The sequence below is a fragment of the Oncorhynchus gorbuscha genome, linkage group LG05 (assembly GCF_021184085.1).
Source record: "Oncorhynchus gorbuscha isolate QuinsamMale2020 ecotype Even-year linkage group LG05, OgorEven_v1.0, whole genome shotgun sequence".
Classification (NCBI taxonomy): Eukaryota; Metazoa; Chordata; class Actinopteri; order Salmoniformes; family Salmonidae; genus Oncorhynchus; species Oncorhynchus gorbuscha.
This window is the reverse complement of record NC_060177.1, coordinates 85,612,911-85,633,583: the sequence shown is the minus strand read 5'-3', so window position 1 is coordinate 85,633,583 and position 20,673 is coordinate 85,612,911. Positions and strand designations below refer to the sequence as shown.

The window sequence follows — 20,673 nt, the reverse complement described above, 5'->3', positions numbered from 1 at the left end:
GAGAGTGGAAATAGAGGGGAAATAGAAATAGAGTGGAGGGGAGATGGAGGAGAGAGAAATAGAGAGGGAAATAGAGGGGGAAGTGGAGAGAGAGAGAAGAAATAGAGAGTGGGAGGAAATAGAGAGTGGAGAGAGATAGAGATAGAGAGGGGGAAATAGAGAGTGGAGATAGAGAGTGGAGAGAAATAGAGAGTGAGAGAGAGAGAGTGGAGAGGGGAAATAGAGAGTGGAGAGATAGAGAGGGGAAATAGAGAGTGGAGATAGAGAGTGGAGGGAAATAGAGAGTGGAGATAGAGAGGGGGAAATAGAGAGTGGAGAGAGAGAGAGGGGGAAATAGAGAGTGGAGAGAGAGAGATGGAGAGAGAGAGAGAGAGAGAAATAGAGAGTGGAGATAGAGAGGGGGAAATAGAGAGTGGAGAGATAGAGAGGGGAAATAGAGAGTGGAGATAGAGAGGGGGAAATAGAGAGTGGAGAGATAGAGAGGGGGAAATAGAGAGTGGAGATAGAGAGGGGGAAATAGAGAGTGGAGAGAGGGAAATAGAGAGTGGAGATGGCGAGAGAGGGGAAATAGAGAGTGGAGAGAGAGAGAGAGGAAATAGAGAGTGGAGATAGAGAGGGGGAAATAGAGAGTGGAGAGATAGAGAGGGGGAAATAGAGAGTGGAGAGAGAGGGGGAAATAGAGAGGGAGAGAGAGGAGAAATAGAGAGTGGAGATAGAGAGAGAGGGGGAAATAGAGAGTGGAGATAGAGAGGGGGAGAGATAGAGAGGGGGAAATAGAGAGTGGAGATAGAGAGGGGAAATAAGTGGAGAAGAGGGGAAATAGAGAGATAGAGAGAGAGAAATAGAGTGGAGATAGAGAGGGGAGAGTGGAGAGATAGAGGGGGAAATAGAGAGTGGAGATAGAGAGGGGGAAATAGAGTGGAGTGGAGAGATAGAGGGGAAATAGAGAGTGGAGAGATAGAGAGGGGGAAATAGAGAGTGGAGAGATGGAGAGAGGGGGAAATAGAGAGTGGAGAGATAGAGAGGGGAAATAGAGAGTGGAGAGAGGAGAGATAGAGAGAGTGGAGAGAAAGAGGGGAAATAGAGAGTGGAGAGATAGAGACGGGGAAATAGAGAGTGGAGAGTGGAGAGAGAGAGAGTGAGAGAGAAATAGAGAGTGGAGCGATAGAGAGGGGGAAATAGAGAGTGGAGAGATAGAGAGGGGGAAATAGATAGTGGAGAGATAGAGAGGGGGAAATAGAGAGTGGAGAGATAGAGAGGGGGAAATAGAGAGTGGAGAGATAGAGAGGGGGAAATAGAGAGTGGAGAGATAGAGAGGGGGAGAGAGATAGGGAGGTATAGAGAAGGGCTAGAGAGCGGGGAGATAGAGGGGAGAGATATAAAGCAGAGAGATGTACAGCAGAGAGAGAGAGGGGAGAGATATAGAGGGTGTTATGATAAACTAACAGAGTGTTTCTACCCTGGAGTTGTGATTAACTAACAGAGTGTTTATAACAGAGTGTTTACTACCCTGGAGTTGTGATTAACTAACAGAGTGTTTATAACAGAGTGTTTACTACCCTGGAGTTGTGATTAACTAACAGAGTGTTTCTACCCTGGAGTTGTGATTAACTAACAGAGTGTTTACTACCCTGGAGTTGTGGTTAACTAACAGAGTGTTTACTACCCTGGAGTTGTGATTAACTAACAGAGTGTTTCTACCCTGGAGTTGTGATTAACTAACATAGTGTTTACTACCCTGGAGTTGTGATTAACTAACAGAGTGTTTACTACCCTGGAGTTGTGATTAACTAACAGAGTGTTTACTACCCTGGAGTTGTGATTAACTAACAGAGTGTTTACTACCCTGGAGTTGTGATTAACTAACAGAGTGTTTACTACCCTGGAGTTGTGATTAACTGACAGAGTGTTTACTACCCTGGAGTTGTGATTAACTGACAGAGTGTTTATAACAGAGTGTTTACTACCCTGGAGTTGTGATTAACTAACAGAGTGTTTACTACCCTGGAGTTGTGATTAACTGACAGAGTGTTTACTACCCTGGAGTTGTGATTAACTGACAGAGTGTTTATAACAGAGTGTTTACTACCCTGGAGTTGTGATTAACTGACAGAGTGTTTACTACCCTGGAGTTGTGATTAACTGACAGAGTGTTTATAACAGAGTGTTTACTACCCTGGAGTTGTGATTAACTGACAGAGTGTTTATAACAGAGTGTTTACTACCCTGGAGTTGTGATTAACTGACAGAGTGTTTACTACCCTGGAGTTGTGATTAACTGACAGAGTGTTTATAACAGAGTGTTTACTACCCTGGAGTTGTGATTAACTGACAGAGTGTTTATAACAGAGTGTTTACTACCCTGGAGTTGTGATTAACTGACAGAGTGTTTATAACAGAGTGTTTACTACCCTGGAGTTGTGATTAACTAACAGAGTGTTTATAACAGAGTGTTTACTACCCTGGAGTTGTGATTAACTAACAGAGTGTTTCTACCCTGGAGTTGTGATTAACTAACAGAGTGTTTACTACCTTGGAGTTGTGATTAACTAACATAGTGTTTACTACCCTGGAGTTGTGATTAACTAACAGAGTGTTTATAACATAGTGTTTTACTACCCTGGAGTTGTGATTAACTAACAGAGTGTTTTACTACCCTGGAGTTGTGATTAACTAACAGAGTGTTTACTACCCTGGAGTTGTGATTAACTAACAGAGTGTTTATAACAGAGTGTTTACTACCCTGGAGTTGTGATTAACTAACAGAGTGTTTCTACCCTGGAGTTGTGATTAACTAACAGAGTGTTTACTACCCTGGAGTTGTGGTTAACTAACAGAGTGTTTACTACCCTGGAGTTGTGATTAACTAACAGAGTGTTTCTACCCTGGAGTTGTGATTAACTAACATAGTGTTTACTACCCTGGAGTTGTGATTAACTAACAGAGTGTTTACTACCCTGGAGTTGTGATTAACTAACAGAGTGTTTACTACCCTGGAGTTGTGATTAACTAACAGAGTGTTTACTACCCTGGAGTTGTGATTAACTAACAGAGTGTTTACTACCCTGGAGTTGTGATTAACTGACAGAGTGTTTACTACCCTGGAGTTGTGATTAACTGACAGAGTGTTTATAACAGAGTGTTTACTACCCTGGAGTTGTGATTAACTAACAGAGTGTTTACTACCCTGGAGTTGTGATTAACTGACAGAGTGTTTACTACCCTGGAGTTGTGATTAACTGACAGAGTGTTTATAACAGAGTGTTTACTACCCTGGAGTTGTGATTAACTGACAGAGTGTTTACTACCCTGGAGTTGTGATTAACTGACAGAGTGTTTATAACAGAGTGTTTACTACCCAGAGTGTTTACTACCCTGACAGAGTTGTGATTAACTACAGAGTTGTTTAATAACAGAGTGTTTACTACCCTGGAGTTGTGATTAACAGAGTGTTTATAACAGAGTGTTTACTACCCTGGAGTTGTGATTAACTGACAGAGTGTTTATAACAGAGTGTTTACTACCCTGGAGTTGTGATTAACTGACAGAGTGTTTATAACAGAGTGTTTACTACCCTGGAGTTGTGATTAACTAACAGAGTGTTTATAACAGAGTGTTTACTACCCTGGAGTTGTGATTAACTAACAGAGTGTTTCTACCCTGGAGTTGTGATTAACTAACAGAGTGTTTACTACCTTGGAGTTGTGATTAACTAACATAGTGTTTACTACCCTGGAGTTGTGATTAACTAACAGAGTGTTTATAACATAGTGTTTTACTACCCTGGAGTTGTGATTAACTAACAGAGTGTTTTACTACCCTGGAGTTGTGATTAACTAACAGAGTGTTTACTACCCTGGAGTTGTGATTAACTAACAGAGTGTTTACTACCCTGGAGTTGTGATTAACTAACAGAGTGTTTACTACCCTGGAGTTGTGATTAACTAACAGAGTGTTTACTACCCTGGAGTTGTGATTAACTAACAGAGTGTTTACTACCCTGGAGTTGTGATTAACTGACAGAGTGTTTATAACAGAGTGTTTACTACCCTGGAGTTGTGATTAACTAACAGAGTGTTTATAACAGAGTGTTTACTACCCTGGAGTTGTGATTAACTGACAGAGTGTTTACTACCCTGGAGTTGTGATTAACTGACAGAGTGTTTATAACAGAGTGTTTACTACCCTGGAGTTGTGATTAACTAACAGAGTGTTTATAACAGAGTGTTTACTACCCTGGAGTTGTGATTAACTGACAGAGTGTTTACTACCCTGGAGTTGTGATTAACTGACAGAGTGTTTATAACAGAGTGTTTACTACCCTGGAGTTGTGATTAACTGACAGAGTGTTTATAACAGAGTGTTTACTACCCTGGAGTTGTGATTAACTAACAGAGTGTTTCTACCCTGGAGTTGTGATTAACTAACAGAGTGTTTACTACCCTGGAGTTGTGATTAACTAACAGAGTGTTTACTACCCTGGAGTTGTGATTAACTAACAGAGTGTTTACTACCCTGGAGTTGTGATTAACTAACAGAGTGTTTACTACCCTGGAGTTGTGATTAACTAACAGAGTGTTTACTACCCTGGAGTTGTGATTAACTGACAGAGTGTTTATAACAGAGTGTTTACTACCCTGGAGTTGTGATTAACTAACAGAGTGTTTATAACAGAGTGTTTACTACCCTGGAGTTGTGATTAACTGACAGAGTGTTTACTACCCTGGAGTTGTGATTAACTGACAGAGTGTTTATAACAGAGTGTTTACTACCCTGGAGTTGTGATTAACTAACAGAGTGTTTATAACAGAGTGTTTACTACCCTGGAGTTGTGATTAACTGACAGAGTGTTTACTACCCTGGAGTTGTGATTAACTGACAGAGTGTTTATAACAGAGTGTTTACTACCCTGGAGTTGTGATTAACTGACAGAGTGTTTATAACAGAGTGTTTACTACCCTGGAGTTGTGATTAACTAACAGAGTGTTTACTACCCTGGAGTTGTGATTAACTGACAGAGTGTTTACTACCCTGGAGTTGTGATTAACTGACAGAGTGTTTACTACCCTGGAGTTGTGATTAACTGACAGAGTGTTTACTACCCTGGAGTTGTTTATAACAGAGTGTTTACTACCCTGGAGTTGTGATTAACTAACAGAGTGTTTACTACCCTGGAGTTGTGATTAACTGACAGAGTGTTTACTACCCTGGAGTGATTAACTACAGAGTGTTTACTACCCTGGAGTTGTGATTAACTGACAGAGTGTTTACTACCCTGGAGTTGTGATTAACTGACAGAGTGTTTACTACCCTGGAGTTGTGATTAACTGACAGAGTGTTTACTACCCTGGAGTTGTGATTAACTGACAGAGTGTTTACTACCCTGGAGTTGTGATTAACTAACAGAGTGTTTACTACCCTGGAGTTGTGATTAACTGACAGAGTGTTTACTACCCTGGAGTTGTGATTAACTGACAGAGTGTTTACTACCCTGGAGTTGTGATTAACTAACAGAGTGTTTACTACCCTGGAGTTGTGATTAACTGACAGAGTGTTTACTACCCTGGAGTTGTGATTAACTGACAGAGTGTTTACTACCCTGGAGTTGTGATTAACTGACAGAGTGTTTACTACCCTGGAGTTGTGATTAACTGACAGAGTGTTTACTACATGCCACAACACATTTTGCGCATCCATGACTACCTGTTTATCCACATACCACAACTCTTCCACTAACTGTTGCCAAACAGACCATATCAGTAACCTCTCGCACGCACACACACACACACACACACACACACACACACACACACACACACACACACACACACACACACACACACACACACACACACACACACACACACACACACACACACACACACACACACACACACACACACACACACACACACACACACACACACACACACACACACACACACACACACACACACACACACACACACACACACACACACACACACACACACACACACACACACACACAGTATGACTCTCAGAATAAACCGACATTCACAGACCACTTCCTCTGAGAGGAAGAGTTAAAAAAGTGATAGAGAGAGAAAGTGAGACCGGAAGAGTGGGTGAGAGATTCAGTGTATGAATAAAAGACATACTGTAGGGAGAGAGAGAGTGAGGTCTTACCTGAGTCACTGCGAATCCGGTCTGGTGTTCCTCTTGTCTCTTCCTCTTTTGGTGGCTTCCTCTGTCTTCCTACTCTTTTTCGCTCCACTCCTCTGTGTCTGGTCTCTTCTCTCCACTCCTCTGTGTCTGGTCTCTTCTCTCCAGTTTTCTGTGTCTGGTCTCTTCTCTCCACTCCTCTGTGTCTGGTCTCTTCTCTCCAGTCCTCTGTGTCTGTTCTCTTCTCTCCAGTCCTCTGTGTCTTGTCTGGTCTCTCCACTCCTCTGTGTCTGGTCTCTTCTCTCCAGTCCTCTGTGTCTGGTCTCTTCTCTCCTGTCCTCTGTGTCTGGTCTCTTCTCTCCAGTCCTCTGTGTCTGGTCTCTTCTCTCCACTCCTCTGTGTCTGGTCTCTTCTCTCCAGTCCTCTGTGTCTGGTCTCTTCTTAAAGCCTCTGATAAAATCCAAGTGGTAGATGTCGCTGTTATTTGTGAGCTGCTTGTCCCGCTATGCTAAGGAGTGGTGTCTGTGAGTGTGTGTGTATGTGTGTGTGTCAAGTGCGTCTCTGGTTCTGTGTCAAAAAGAGAGAATGAGTGAGAGTGTATGTGACTTTGCTTTGCGGTTGACCGAGTGAGAGAGAGAGCAAACACATAAACCCCTTGGGAAATTCCAAGTCCTGCCTCCTCCTCCCCTCCTCTTCCACTCGGCCCCTCCTCCTCTCGCTCCATCAACCCCTCTCTCCCTTTCTTCTCTCTGATTTATAACAAATAACACATTAACACCTTGAAGGAACATAGAACATAACGTTCTAACACCTTGAAGGAACATAGAACATAACATTCTAACACCTTGAAGGAACATAGAACATAACGTTCTAACACCTTGAAGGAACATAGAACATAACATTCTAACACCTTGAAGGAACATAGATCATAACGTTCTAACACCTTGAAGGAACATAGAACATAACGTTCTAACACCTTGAAGGAACATAGAACATAACGTTCTAACACCTTGAAGGAACATAGAACATAACGTTCTAACACCTTGAAGGAACATAGAACATAACGTTCTAACACCTTGAAGGAACACCGTTTAACACCTTGAAGGAACATAGAACATAACGTTCTAACACCTTGAAGGAACATAGAACATAACGTTCTAACACCTTGAAGGAACATAGAACATAACGTTCTAACACCTTGAAGGAACATAGAACATAACGTTCTAACACCTTGAAGGAACATAGAACATAACGTTCTAACACCTTGAAGGAACATAGAACATAACGTTCTAACACCTTGAAGGAACATAGACCATAACGTTCTAACACCTTGAAGGAACATAGACCATAACGTTCTAACACCTTGAAGGAACATAGACCATAACGTTCTAACACCTTGAAGGAACATAGACCATAACGTTCTAACACCTTGAAGGAACATAGATCATAACGTTCTAACACCTTGAAGGAACATAGACCATAACGTTCTAACACCTTGAAGGAACATAGAACATAACGTTCTAACACCTTGAAGGAACATAGAACATAACGTTCTAACACCTTGAAGGAACATAGACCATAACGTTCTAACACCTTGAAGGAACATAGAACATAACGTTCTAACACCTTGAAGGAACATAGAACATAACGTTCTAACACCTTGAAGGAACATAGAACATAACGTTCTAACACCTTGAAGGAACATAGACCATAACGTTCTAACACCTTGAAGGAACATAGAACATAACGTTCTAACACCTTGAAGGAACATAGAACATAACCCCCCCCCACTCCCCTACAATGAGGCGGTATAAATCAAGGAAAAACAACCCAAATATATTGTTTCTATTTCCCTCTCATACATACCCAGTCATCACCAGGGCTTGAGATGTCCTTTGTGAAGACATCTTGAAGCATCTTACCGTAAGGTATGCGTTGGAAAATGAGGACATGTCTTTAAAAAAAAATGTTCTGAAGGTTTTTCTTTCCTTAATAAATAACGTTTAAACCTTTGGGCGACGCAAGTACATCTTAGCCCTTTGTGTATTTTCCTTGATTTGTGTAAGGAATGTATTATCAGTAGTAATTATTGTAAGGATTGTAGTGTAAGGAATGTATTATCAGTAGTAATTATTGTAAGGATTGTAGTGTAAGGAATGTATTATCAGTAGTAATTATTGTAAGGATTGTAGTGTAAGGAATGTATTATCAGTAGTAATTATTGTAAGGATTGTAGTGTAAGGAATGTATTATCAGTAGTAATTATTGTAAGGATTGAGTGTAAGGAATGTATTATCAGTAGTAATTATTGTAAGGATTGTAGTGTAAGGAATGTATTATCAGTAGTAATTATTGTAAGGATTTAGTGTAAGGAATGTATTATCAGTAGTAATTATTGTAAGGATTGTAGTGTAAGGAATGTATTATCAGTAGTAATTATTGTAAGGATTGTAGTGTAAGGAATGTATTATCAGTAGTAATTATTGTAAGGATTGTAGTGTAAGGAATGTATTATCAGTAGTAATTATTGTAAGGATTGTAGTGTAAGGAATGTATTATCAGTAGTAATTATTGTAAGGATTGTAGTGTAAGGAATGTATTATCAGTAGTAATTATTGTAAGGATTGTAGTGTAAGGAATGTATTATCAGTAGTAATTATTGTAGAATAGATGAACGCAGAAAAAACACTGAGTCCACCTCACATTACAATGAGACATCACCAATGTACTTTTTGAAATGCTAAAGTTTATACAGACAACTGAGTGTACAAAACATTAGGAACATCTTCTCTTTCCATAGACTGACCAGGTGAATCCAGGTGAAAGCTGATCCCTTATTGATGTCACCAGTGTTGATGAAGGGGAGGAGACAGGTTGAAGAAGAATGGTAAAGCTGTGAGACAATTGAGACATGTATTGTGTATGTGTGCCATTCATAGTGTGAATGGGCCAGACAAAAGATTTAACATGGTCCAGCATTCCTGTGGAACGCTTTGAACACCTCGTAGAGTCCATGTCCTGACGAATTGAGGCTGTTCTGAGGGCAAAAGGGGGTTGCAAGTCAATAGTAGGAAGGTGTTCCTAATGTTTTGTACACTCTATTAGAACTTGTCGTCAGGAATGCGTCTAGAATGGAACTATAAGATGATTCTAAATCTGGTTGGTTGACGGTTGGTACCTGGGACATGAACAGTACTATAAGATGATTCTAAATCTGGTTGGTTGGCGGTTGGTACCTGGGACATGAACAGTACTATAAGATGATTCTAAATCTGGTTGGTTAGCGGTTGGTACCTGGGACATGAACAGTACTATAAGATGATTCTAAATCTGGTTGGTTAGCGGTTGGTACCTGGGACATGAACAGTACTATAAGATGATTCTAAATCTGGTTGGTTAGCGGTTGGTACCTGGGACACGAACAGTACTATAAGATGATTCTAAATCTGGTTGGTTGACGGTTGGTACCTGGGACATGAACAGTACTATAAGATGATTCTAAATCTGGTTGGTTAGCGGTTGGTACCTGGGACATGAACAGTACTATAAGATGATTCTAAATCTGGTTGGTTAGCGGTTGGTACCTGGGACACGAACAGTACTATAAGATGATTCTAAATCTGGTTGGTTAGCGGTTGGTACCTGGGACATGAACAGTACTATAAGATGATTCTAAATCTGGTTGGTTAGCGGTTGGTACCTGGGACATGAACAGTACTATAAGATGATTCTAAATCTGGTTGGTTAGCGGTTGGTACCTGGGACATGAACAGTACTATAAGATGATTCTAAATCTGGTTGGTTAGCGGTTGGTACCTGGGACATGAACAGTACTATAAGATGATTCTAAATCTGGTTGGTTAGCGGTTGGTACCTGGGACATGAACAGTACTATAAGATGATTCTAAATCTGGTTGGTTAGCGGTTGGTACCTGGGACATGAACAGTACTATAAGATGATTCTAAATCTGGTTGGTTAGCGGTTGGTACCTGGGACATGAACAGTACTATAAGATGATTCTAAATCTGGTTGGTTAGCGGTTGGTACCTGGGACACGAACAGTACTATAAGATGATTCTAAATCTGGTTGGTTAGCGGTTGGTACCTGGGACATGAACAGTACTATAAGATGATTCTAAATCTGGTTGGTTAGCGGTTGGTACCTGGGACATGAACAGTACTATAAGATGATTCTAAATCTGGTTGGTTAGCGGTTGGTACCTGGGACATGAACAGTACTATAAGATGATTCTAAATCTGGTTGGTTGACGGTTGGTACCTGGGACACGAACAGTACTATAAGATGATTCTAAATCTGGTTGGTTGACGGTTGGTACCTGGGACATGAACAGTACTATAAGATGATTCTAAATCTGGTTGGTTAGCGGTTGGTACCTGGGACACGAACAGTACTATAAGATGATTCTAAATCTGGTTGGTTGACGGTTGGTACCTGGGACACGAACAGTACTATAAGATGATTCTAAATCTGGTTGGTTGGCGGTTGGTACCTGGGACATGAACAGTACTATAAGATGATTCTAAATCTGGTTGGTTGGCGGTTGGTACCTGGGACACGAACAGTACTATAAGATGATTCTAAATCTGGTTGGTTGGCGGTTGGTACCTGGGACATGAACAGTACTATAAGATGATTCTAAATCTGGTTGGTTGGCGGTTGGTACCTGGGACACGAACAGTACTATAAGATGATTCTAAATCTGGTTGGTTAGCGGTTGGTACCTGGGACATGAACAGTACTATAAGATGATTCTAAATCTGGTTGGTTAGCGGTTGGTACCTGGGACATGAACAGTACTATAAGATGATTCTAAATCTGGTTGGTTAGCGGTTGGTACCTGGGACACGAACAGTACTATAAGATGATTCTAAATCTGGTTGGTTGACGGTTGGTACCTGGGACATGAACAGTACTATAAGATGATTCTAAATCTGGTTGGTTAGCGGTTGATACCTGGGACATGAACAGTACTATAAGATGATTCTAAATCTGGTTGTTTAGCGGTTGGTACCTGGGACAAGAACAGTACTATAAGATGATTCTAAATCTGGTTGGTTAGCGGTTGGTACCTGGGACACGAACAGTACTATAAGATGATTCTAAATCTGGTTGGTTAGCGGTTGGTACCTGGGACATGAACAGTACTATAAGATGATTCTAAATCTGGTTGGTTGGCGGTTGGTACCTGGGACACGAACAGTACTATAAGATGATTCTAAATCTGGTTGGTTAGCGGTTGGTACCTGGGACACGAACAGTACTATAAGATGATTCTAAATCTGGTTGGTTAGCGGTTGGTACCTGGGACATGAACAGTACTATAAGATGATTCTAAATCTGGTTGGTTGGCGGTTGGTACCTGGGACACGAACAGTACTATAAGATGATTCTAAATCTGGTTGGTTGGCGGTTGGTACCTGGGACATGAACAGTACATATAAACTGTATGTGTTCAGCGCAAGTCTGATTTGGATTAAATCATTGTCTTAAAATAGCCTTATTACTATAATTTTATATGATCAAATATATTATATGTAAAAGTATAAGCATGGATGAAACAAGCTATTTAATACAACAAAGCTCTTCAAGAGACCAATCTAACCATGAAACCTTGAGAAAAGACCTTGTATTGGAAGTGTCTCGTCAGAGCTTTTAGTGTTCAGTTCACAGTGTTCAGCTTTATTCCCATAATCTACTCTAGATCCAGATACTGTACATACCACATATAATACAACCCATTTAGTAAATAGTCCCAATACTGAATCTGAAATGACTGGAGACAGAGGAGTGGAGGATATGAAGATATGAGGGAAGTGGGATATGGAAAATATAGACCCCCTGCTATTCAAACATATCCAGAAATAATCCCCCTTCCCCACCTCCCCCCCCCAACCCCGATACCCACTTTATTCGCTGCATATGCCCTTTTCAACAGTTATATTAGTCTCCATCTCTATGTTTGTGCTCTGTGCTCGCTCTCTCTCCCTCTCTCTGTGGGGGGTAGGTAGATAGATTTTCTGCCCCCCTGTCGAGGTTCTCTGTGGGGGGTGCACTTCACCGAGCAATCCTGCTCCCCTCCTAAACCCCTGGGACCCTCATCCCCCTTTCCACTTCTTCCTCTCGTCCCTCGTTCAGCTCATCCTCCCTCTGATCCCCCTCTGTCCCCCCCCTCCCCTCGCTTCCTCCCTTGTTAGTTTATCATCTTATTCCCCTCTGTCCTTGTGATGCTCCAGCTAACTACAGCTCTGATCCCAGCTTCCAACTAATCCAACGAAGGTCCCCAACTTTCTCTTCCTCTTTGTCTGCTTCTCAGACTGTGTCTGGGTCCTGGTTTAAGTCTGAAGTCTATCTATCGCTTTCCTTCCCTCCCCCATCTCTCCCTCTCTCTCCGTCTCCGTCTCCTTCCAGGCGCTTCTTAGCTTATCTCTCTTCTCTACCAGCCGCCCTCCCTCCCTCCCTCCTCTTCCTCCTACTCCTCCTCCTCCTTTTTCTTCGTTATAAAAACACTTTTTCAAGCTTGAGACTCTTTATTTTTGTCTTTCAAGGCAAGAGCGTCTCATCTGAATGAGATTTGGCGCACGGCAGTCGGGCCGATGAGAAACCCAGAGGGTGGCCCGCTTAAGGGGGCGGCGGGCGCCGTCTCAAAATAAATAAACATGGGTAATTTACTCGAGACCTGTGCTCCCTCCAAGCTTTTCTTTCCAAGGCAGTCCTCTCGTCTAAAGCACACAGAACAGAGCAGAGCAGAACAGAAGATAAAGACAATGAAATGATGTGAGATCTTCAAATAGACTCATTATATGGCTGTCAGATAAGTGTTTTCTCTGTCTTCTTTCTTTGTGTTTCTCTGTGAGCCTCCTTGCTGCTTTGTTCTCCAAGACTAAATTATCTACATTACACATTAGTTGACGCGGCCGTGGGTATATAAGGGAATTGGTTCCTGTGAAGGCGGTGAGGGGAGACTATTGTTGGTCCATGCCATTCTTTTGCTATTACCTAAGTGCAGGGCCAAAGCTAGATGTACAGTATGGTTATTGGGCTTTATCAGTATGAATGGTTAATGTCCTGTGTTTCACCTTAACTGTCTCATGGAATAACACCGGACTTCCATACTACAAAATACATCAATGTGAATTGATAGTTTAAATAATACATAGGCTCCCTCTCTCACACATTAATTTACGAACCCAGCATCCCAGACTAGTTCGTAGTGTGAACGGTAGGTCAACTGTGAACATCAGGAATTAATCACGCAAGACAGGAAGCAAGGCCCCGGTATACATTCCTCACTCAACAACAAAGCCCTGCTGTCAACCCACTACAAGCTCCGCTACATAGCCTGTCCTGCGTGTGCGTGCTTAAAAACATCTGTAGGGATGGCACACTGCCAGTAGAATAAGGACTTAAAGTCTTCACTCTGTATGACTGTGAAATGGTCACCTAATTGAATTGGTTTCATTTGGCTGTTATGACTTTCATATATATTGCGTCTTTCCACTTGGTCTCACAACACTTTACATTCACCTCACCATCCATTTAGCAGCACCCACCTGCTGTTAACCAACAATGACAAATGGGATGCGGAAATGATGGGGATTGCTATGATGGCTTTGAATGGTGTGTTTTATGACTAAGGTAGACAAGACATGAATGGATGAGGAGAGAGAGAAAAGCAACCATTTAGCGACTATTTAGAACGATTTAAAAAGCAATCATTGTTTCATTCATGGCCTGAAAGTAGATCAACACTCCTACTCAGAGACGCTGTCTGAATACGGACCCTGGACTCTTTTCTATATTAACACTTTCAGCATCTCTCATCAGGCTCCAAACACACTCATTATCGCTTTCTCTTCTTCAATCATAAATGAGATCATTCAACAGTCAAAGACGTGAGGCAGTTTGGCCCAGACTCACATCAGCACCACTCCTCGTTGTGTGTCTCCTCCATGGCATATGGGCTTCTTTAGAATATTCTATGGTTCTCTTTCTCTTTAGAATCTTCTATGGTTCTCTTTAGAATCTTCTATGGTTCTCTTTAGAATCTTCTATGGTTCTCTTTAGAATATTCTATGGTACTCAGGAGACCAAAGTAACTTCATTAGCCATTGATGCGTTATATAGTTGCAGCCACTGAGCCAAACTAGGGAAAAATACCCTAATTAGGCATAGAAATAGAATGACAGAACATTAACTTGAATGGGAATCTCCGCTCTAGTAATTTTATTTCTACGTAATTAGGTATCTGGGGGGTGAAACAATATGTGAAGTGTTGGTGGAAAAAAACATTGGTGGTGGTTGAATTATTGTTTTAACCTGGTACCAGATCTGTTTCTGCTCTCTTGTCAGCTCCTACCATCATTGCTACTTCTGGTAAGACCGCACAAACAGATCTGGGACCTGGTTATCTTTGGTTAGTTTACACAATATTTCAGAAAGAGAATAACAACGGTATTATCAACAAAGTGCAATGCAACATTCAAATTCAATGTTGTGTGGTAGTATGTTGAGAGAGAGAGTGTACTGAGTAGCTTCAGTCCATATCCGTGGCTCCAACCAGAGACCCTCTGAACAAGTCGACAGCCGTCACCCACAAAGTATCATTACCTATCGCTCCACATAGCCGCGGTCGTTGCAGAGCAAAGGAAACAACTACTTCAAGGCCTCAGATCGAGTGTCGTCACCGATTGAGCGCTACTAGCGAAACGCTAACTAGCTAGCCATTTCACACCGATTACATTTCACATCGAGAGAGACAGTGTGTACTGTATATGACCAAGTGAAGAAGTGGTAAAAAGGTGTGTGTGTGTGTATGTGTGTGTGTTTTTGTGGTTTGGGAGTCAAATTAATTACCTGCCATGTGACTGTGTTCTCATTCCGACCCCAGGAGTGTGAAAGAGACGTTATTGTCAGGAAAACCGTTTTCACATGCTCTGAGTTTGTCAGTCAGGGTGGGCAACGATAGGCCAACGGACAATTACATAGACCTCAATCAGACAGACCCCTAGGCATCAACATAACACACACACTCTCTCTCTCTCTCTGTCTCTCTCTGTCTCTCTGTCTCTCTGTCTCTCTCTATCTATCTATCTCTCTCTCTCTCTCTCTCTCTCTCTCTCTCTCTCTCTCTCTCTCTCTCTCTCTCTCTCTCTCTCTCTCTCTCTCTCTCTCTCTCTCTCTCTCTCTCTCTCTCTCTCTCTCTCTCTCTCTCTCTCTCTCTCTCTCTCTCTCTCTCTCTCTCTCTCTCTCTCTCTCGGGTGTGTTGTGGCTGGAGCCCTGGGCTTGTGAGAGCTCCACCATGACGCTCATATGAGGCAGCTAGGGAGCCAGAAGGGCGAGGGGGAGAAAGAGGGGGAGAAGAAAGTCGAGGAGAGAGAGGAGAGAAAACGAGGAGAAAGTCTCTGAATATACTATGCGTGGAGAACTCAGATCTCACATGATTAGTATTCTGGTTTAGAACGAAACATAACAGGCTACAACTTATAGAATAATAACATTATAGAATAATAACATTATAGAATAATAGAATACACATAATCAAACATGTTGGGTCAATTACCAGCTATTTGTTGCCAGAGGTTTTTTCACTGATATACACAGCCATGTTACAGTAGCAGCTGGAAAGTATTTATAAAAAGCCTCTACATGTCTCGTTTACTCCCTCTCTGGCCTCTAAGTCATCAGGCTGATGATTATCCCACACACCTGTCACCATCGTCTCGCACACCTGCGCCTCATAACACTCACCTGGTCTCCATCACCTCTAAATGGCATATATTATTATTATTATTATTACCTCCGTGATTATCTCCCCTATATGTGTCACTCCCCTTCGGTTGTTTCCTGAGGTGTTATTGACTCTGTTTTCACATCAGTGCGTTGTTTGTGTGTGGTGGTCATTGTTTGTGTGTGGTGGTCATTGTTTGTGTTATGTATTAAAACATTCACTCCCTGAACTTGCTTCCTGACTCTCAGCTCACTCGTTACACTAAAGTTACGGCCACTATTCTCTCCTGGTTGTCATAGGTTCATGACCAATGGCATTTTCAATGTAAAGCTTGTCTTTAAAATGAAAAAACGGTGTCTCTGTGTGTGTGTGAGAGAGAGAGCCTGTGAACCTGCCTGCATGTGTGTGTGAGAGAGAGAGCCTGTGAACCTGCCTGCATGTGTGTGTGAGAGAGAGAGAGTGCCTGTGAACCTGCCTACATGTGTGTGTGAGAGAGAGAGTGCCTGTGAACCTGCCTGCATGTGTGTGTGAGAGAGAGAGAGAGTGCCTGTGAACCTGCCTACATGTGTGTGTGAGAGAGAGAGCCTGTGAACCTGCCTGCATGTGTGTGAGAGAGAGAGAGAGTGCCTGTGAACCTGCCTACATGTGTGTGAGAGAGAGAGAGTGCCTGTGAACCTGCCTGCATGTGTGTGTGAGAGAGAGAGAGAGTGCCTGTGAACCTGCCTACATGTGTGTGAGAGAGAGAGAGTGCCTGTGAACCTGCCTGCATGTGTGTGAGAGAGAGAGAGAGAGTGCCTGTGAACCTGCCTACATGTGTGTGAGAGAGAGTGCCTGTGAACCTGCCTACATGTGTGTGTGAGAGAGAGAGCCTGTGAACCTGCCCGTGGTCCTTCTGTAGCTCAGTTGGTAGAGCATGGCGTGTAACGCCAGGGTAGTGGGTTCGATCCCGGGACCACCCATACATAGAATGTATGCACACATGACTGTAAGTCGCTTTGGATAAAAGCGTCTGCTAAATGGCATATAAATGTGTGAGAGAGAGAGAGTGCCTGTGAACCTGCCTACATGTGTGTGGGAGAGAGAGAGCCTGTGAACCTGCCTGCATGTGTGTGTGAGAGAGAGAGAGAGTGCCTGTGAACCTGCCTACATGTGTGTGAGAGAGAGAGAGTGCCTGTGAACCTGCCTGCATGTGTGTGTGAGAGAGAGAGAGTGCCTGTGAACCTGCCTACATGTGTGTGAGAGAGAGAGAGTGCCTGTGAACCTGCCTACATGTGTGTGTGTGTGAGAGAGAGAGAGAGAGAGAGAGAGTGCCTGTGAACCTGCCTACATGTGTGTGTGTGAGAGAGAGAGAGCCTGTGAACCTGCCTGCATGTGTGTGTTTTCCATCTAAACTTACTCAGTTGGCTGTGTATTTGAGTTCAAACTCATGATGTTGTTGTTTACCTCAGCAGCAGCAAGATGTTGAGTTAGTTGTATGGATAAACCTCCCTTCTCAACGTTGATGACTCGGATGTTGATGTCAGCAACTTTAACTTAATCCTTCTCTTAATGCACTAATGCTCTTTGTCCTCCCCTCCAGCTACGTTCCTGAACTGCTACTCTGTGTTATACTGTACAGACCAGATACAAGCTAAGAAGCCCAATTAAAGACGGTTGACTTCCCAAATCTGGGGAAACGATGCCTTTAAAGGGGAAATCCAGGAATTCAAATAAAAAACCATCAGCCCCATCCACAGAAAAAATACTACAGAATACTATAGAATTATATTGTAAACTGTAGTATACTGTAGAATTGTCACGCCTTGGTCATTGTATTTTGTGTTTTTGTTATATGTTTGGGTAGGCCAGGGTGTGACATGGGTTTATATGTAGTGTTTTGTATTGGGGTTTGTATTATTTGGGATCGCGGCTGATTAGGGGTGTGGTATAGGCTTGGCTGCCTGAGGCGATTCTCAATTAGAGTCAGGTGCTTATCGTTGTCTCTGATTGGGAACCGTATTTAGGCAGCCCGAGTTTCGCTTTGTATTTGGTGGGTGTTTGTTCCTGTCTCTGTGTTGTAGTCACCAGATAGGCTGTAATTAGTTTCACGTTCTGTTGTTTTTGTAGTTAGTTTCAGTTATTTCATGTACCGCGATTCTTTCATTAAAGTCATGAGTAACCAACACGCTGCATTTCGGTCCGACTCTCTTCTTTCAACAGACGAACGCCGTTACAAGAATACAATCCTACACACTGTAGTATCCCTCGATCATGTATAGTGCTTTCTATAGAATGTTGTAGAATACTACACTAAATAGTATTAATACTACAGTATTATCAGAAAATACAAACACTATAGTAAATACTACAGTAATGTCCACAAAAACACTACAGTAAATACTACAGTAATGTCCACAAAACACTACAGTCTGCAAAAACACAACACTTTTTTAAAACTATAGTAAATACTCCAGTATTTTAATTTGAATATCCCCTTCCCATTCCCCTCCCCCATATCGCAATCTGTCCCACCCATAAGTAAGAAGCCTACATGCCAAGTATAGAACCATATTGTGTTCCCTACAAGTTATTGAGAGCTCAAGTGCAGAATCTTTTTCTCTCATTTTTTTTCTTCTCTCATACGGACTCCAGATGTACCTACCTTCAGGTTACGGAAAATGTACTCTTTTAGTACTTCTCCAGAAGGTTTCCTGAAGGAGAAAGCATCCACTTCTATGTTGAAGATAAAACACAAACACTATGGTAAATACTGCAGTACACTACAATCTGCAAAAACACTACATTAATTACTATAGAATAGTTTTATTTTACTAAAGTATTTATACTACAGTTAATTGTAAATACTACAGTATACTACAGTAAGTACTACAGTAAGTACTACAGTAAATACTACAGTATACTACAGTAAATACTACAGTATACTACAGTAAATACTACAGTATACTACAGTAAATAATACAGTAAAGTCCGCAATAACATGACAGTGAATACTATAGTATTTTTTTTCACGAGGCGTCACATGGTTGGAAAACAACTTTAAGTATCACAAGGGGGGGGACTTTATTAAGTTTAACGGTCATTGAACTGAGCAAAATGCCACTAATATATGTGCTGATGTCACTATCCTGTGTGTACAGAGACAGAGTTTCTGACAGACACTTCAAACAAGTGGATTGTTCATCCCTGAGGATTGTTCTGGATTAACTAACCAATGGGCAAAGATGAAATGGCGCCTAATGATCCACAGTCCAATCAGCCATTTGGGACTTGGTTGCCAGACGAGCCAATAGGGAGCTGACAGGGACAAATATGGCTGCCATTTCATCTGAGACAGAGACTCATCTTTGTATCTGTGCCATTTTAGAGTCTGTGACAGCATGGGCAGCACCATTGAAGCAATCTTCATTTTTAAGTAGTCAACTTTCTTCTCCATGATTGGTTGATCCCTCCTGATGACCAGGTTGGACATGACTCCAATGAAGTTGGAAGTCCGACCCTGTTGACTACAATAAAATAGTGGAAGCTGTCAATGGCACTGCCAAATGCTAATACAGACTTTTGACCACTAGAGGCCTCTATCATTCTCTATGGGATGGCCTGATGATGGTAAATTATAATGGTAACAGACAGCTGGTCACAAGACTGGCCTTCATCTATTCCAGATTCCCTGATGAAGGAGAGAGAGAGGGAGAGAGATAGAGAGAAAGATATATATATAGAGAGAGAGGTGGAAAGAGATAGAGAGAGAGTGTGTGTGTGTATCTGAGCTTGTGTGTGTTTGTGTGTGTGTGTGTGTGTGAGGAGTCATCTGGGACAGTAGATCTCCATCAGCTGTAATGATGATGAGAGAATGATGTTAAGATCGCGCCCCATTACCGACTGTGGCCCTCTAGGGTGTGTCTGTGTGTATATGTGCGTGTGTGTCTGTGTGTATATGTGCGTGTGTGTGTGTGTATATGTGCGCATGTGTGTGTATATGTGCGTGTGTGTCTGTGTGTATATGTGCGTGTGTGTCTGTGTGTATATGTGCGTGTGTGTGTATATGTGCGTGTATATGTGCGTGTGTGTCTGTGTGAATATGTGCGTGTGTGTCTGTGCGTATATGTGCGTGTGTGTCTGTGTGTATATGTGCATGTGTGTTTGTGTGAATATGTGCGTGTGTGTCTGTGTGTATATGTGCGTGTGTGTCTGTGTGAATATGTGCGTGTGTGTGTGTATATGTGCGTGTGTGTCTGTGTGTATATGTGCGTGTGTGTCTGTGTGTATATGTGCGTGTGTGTCTGTGTGTATATGTGCGTGTGTGTCTGTGTGAATATGTGCGTGTGTGTCTGTGCGTATATGTGCGTGTGTGTCTGTGTGTATATGTGCGTGTGTGTCTGTGTGTATATGTGCGTGTGTGTCTGTGTGTATATGTGCGTGTGTGTGTATATGTGCGTGTATATGTGCGTGTGTGTCTGTGTGAATATGTGCGTGTGTGTCTGTGCGTATATGTGCGTGTGTGTCTGTGTGTATATGTGCGTGTGTGTCTGTGTGTATATGTGCGTGTGTGTCTGTGTGTATACGTGCGTGTGCGTGCGTGTGTGTGTGTATATGTGCGTGTGTGCGTGTGTGTCTGCAATCTCAGGGCTGTTGTCAAGCACTGGACTCAGTGGGAAGTCTGAATGTGCTATTTTCCCAATCATCTTATTTTTCCCCAATGTGGTTATCTGCACATTTTCATAAACTTGCATCTAAAATAACCTGATAGACTTTTCCACCAATCAGTGGTCAAGAAAGGAT

General features: G+C 42.2%; 1 protein-coding gene across 1 annotated transcript in view; it reads right to left on the bottom strand.

Annotated features, from left to right (window-relative positions):
- The window catches only part of hs3st1l2 (heparan sulfate (glucosamine) 3-O-sulfotransferase 1-like 2), a 44,375-nt gene extending 38,022 nt beyond the window's left edge, over nt 1–6,353 (bottom strand). Inside the window, exon 1 of the mRNA XM_046351398.1 lies at nt 6,169–6,353. The gene's annotated coding sequence lies outside the window, so the exon portion shown is untranslated. The remainder of the gene's footprint in view (nt 1–6,168) is intronic.
- Between the last annotated feature and the right edge of the window lie 14,320 nt (nt 6,354–20,673).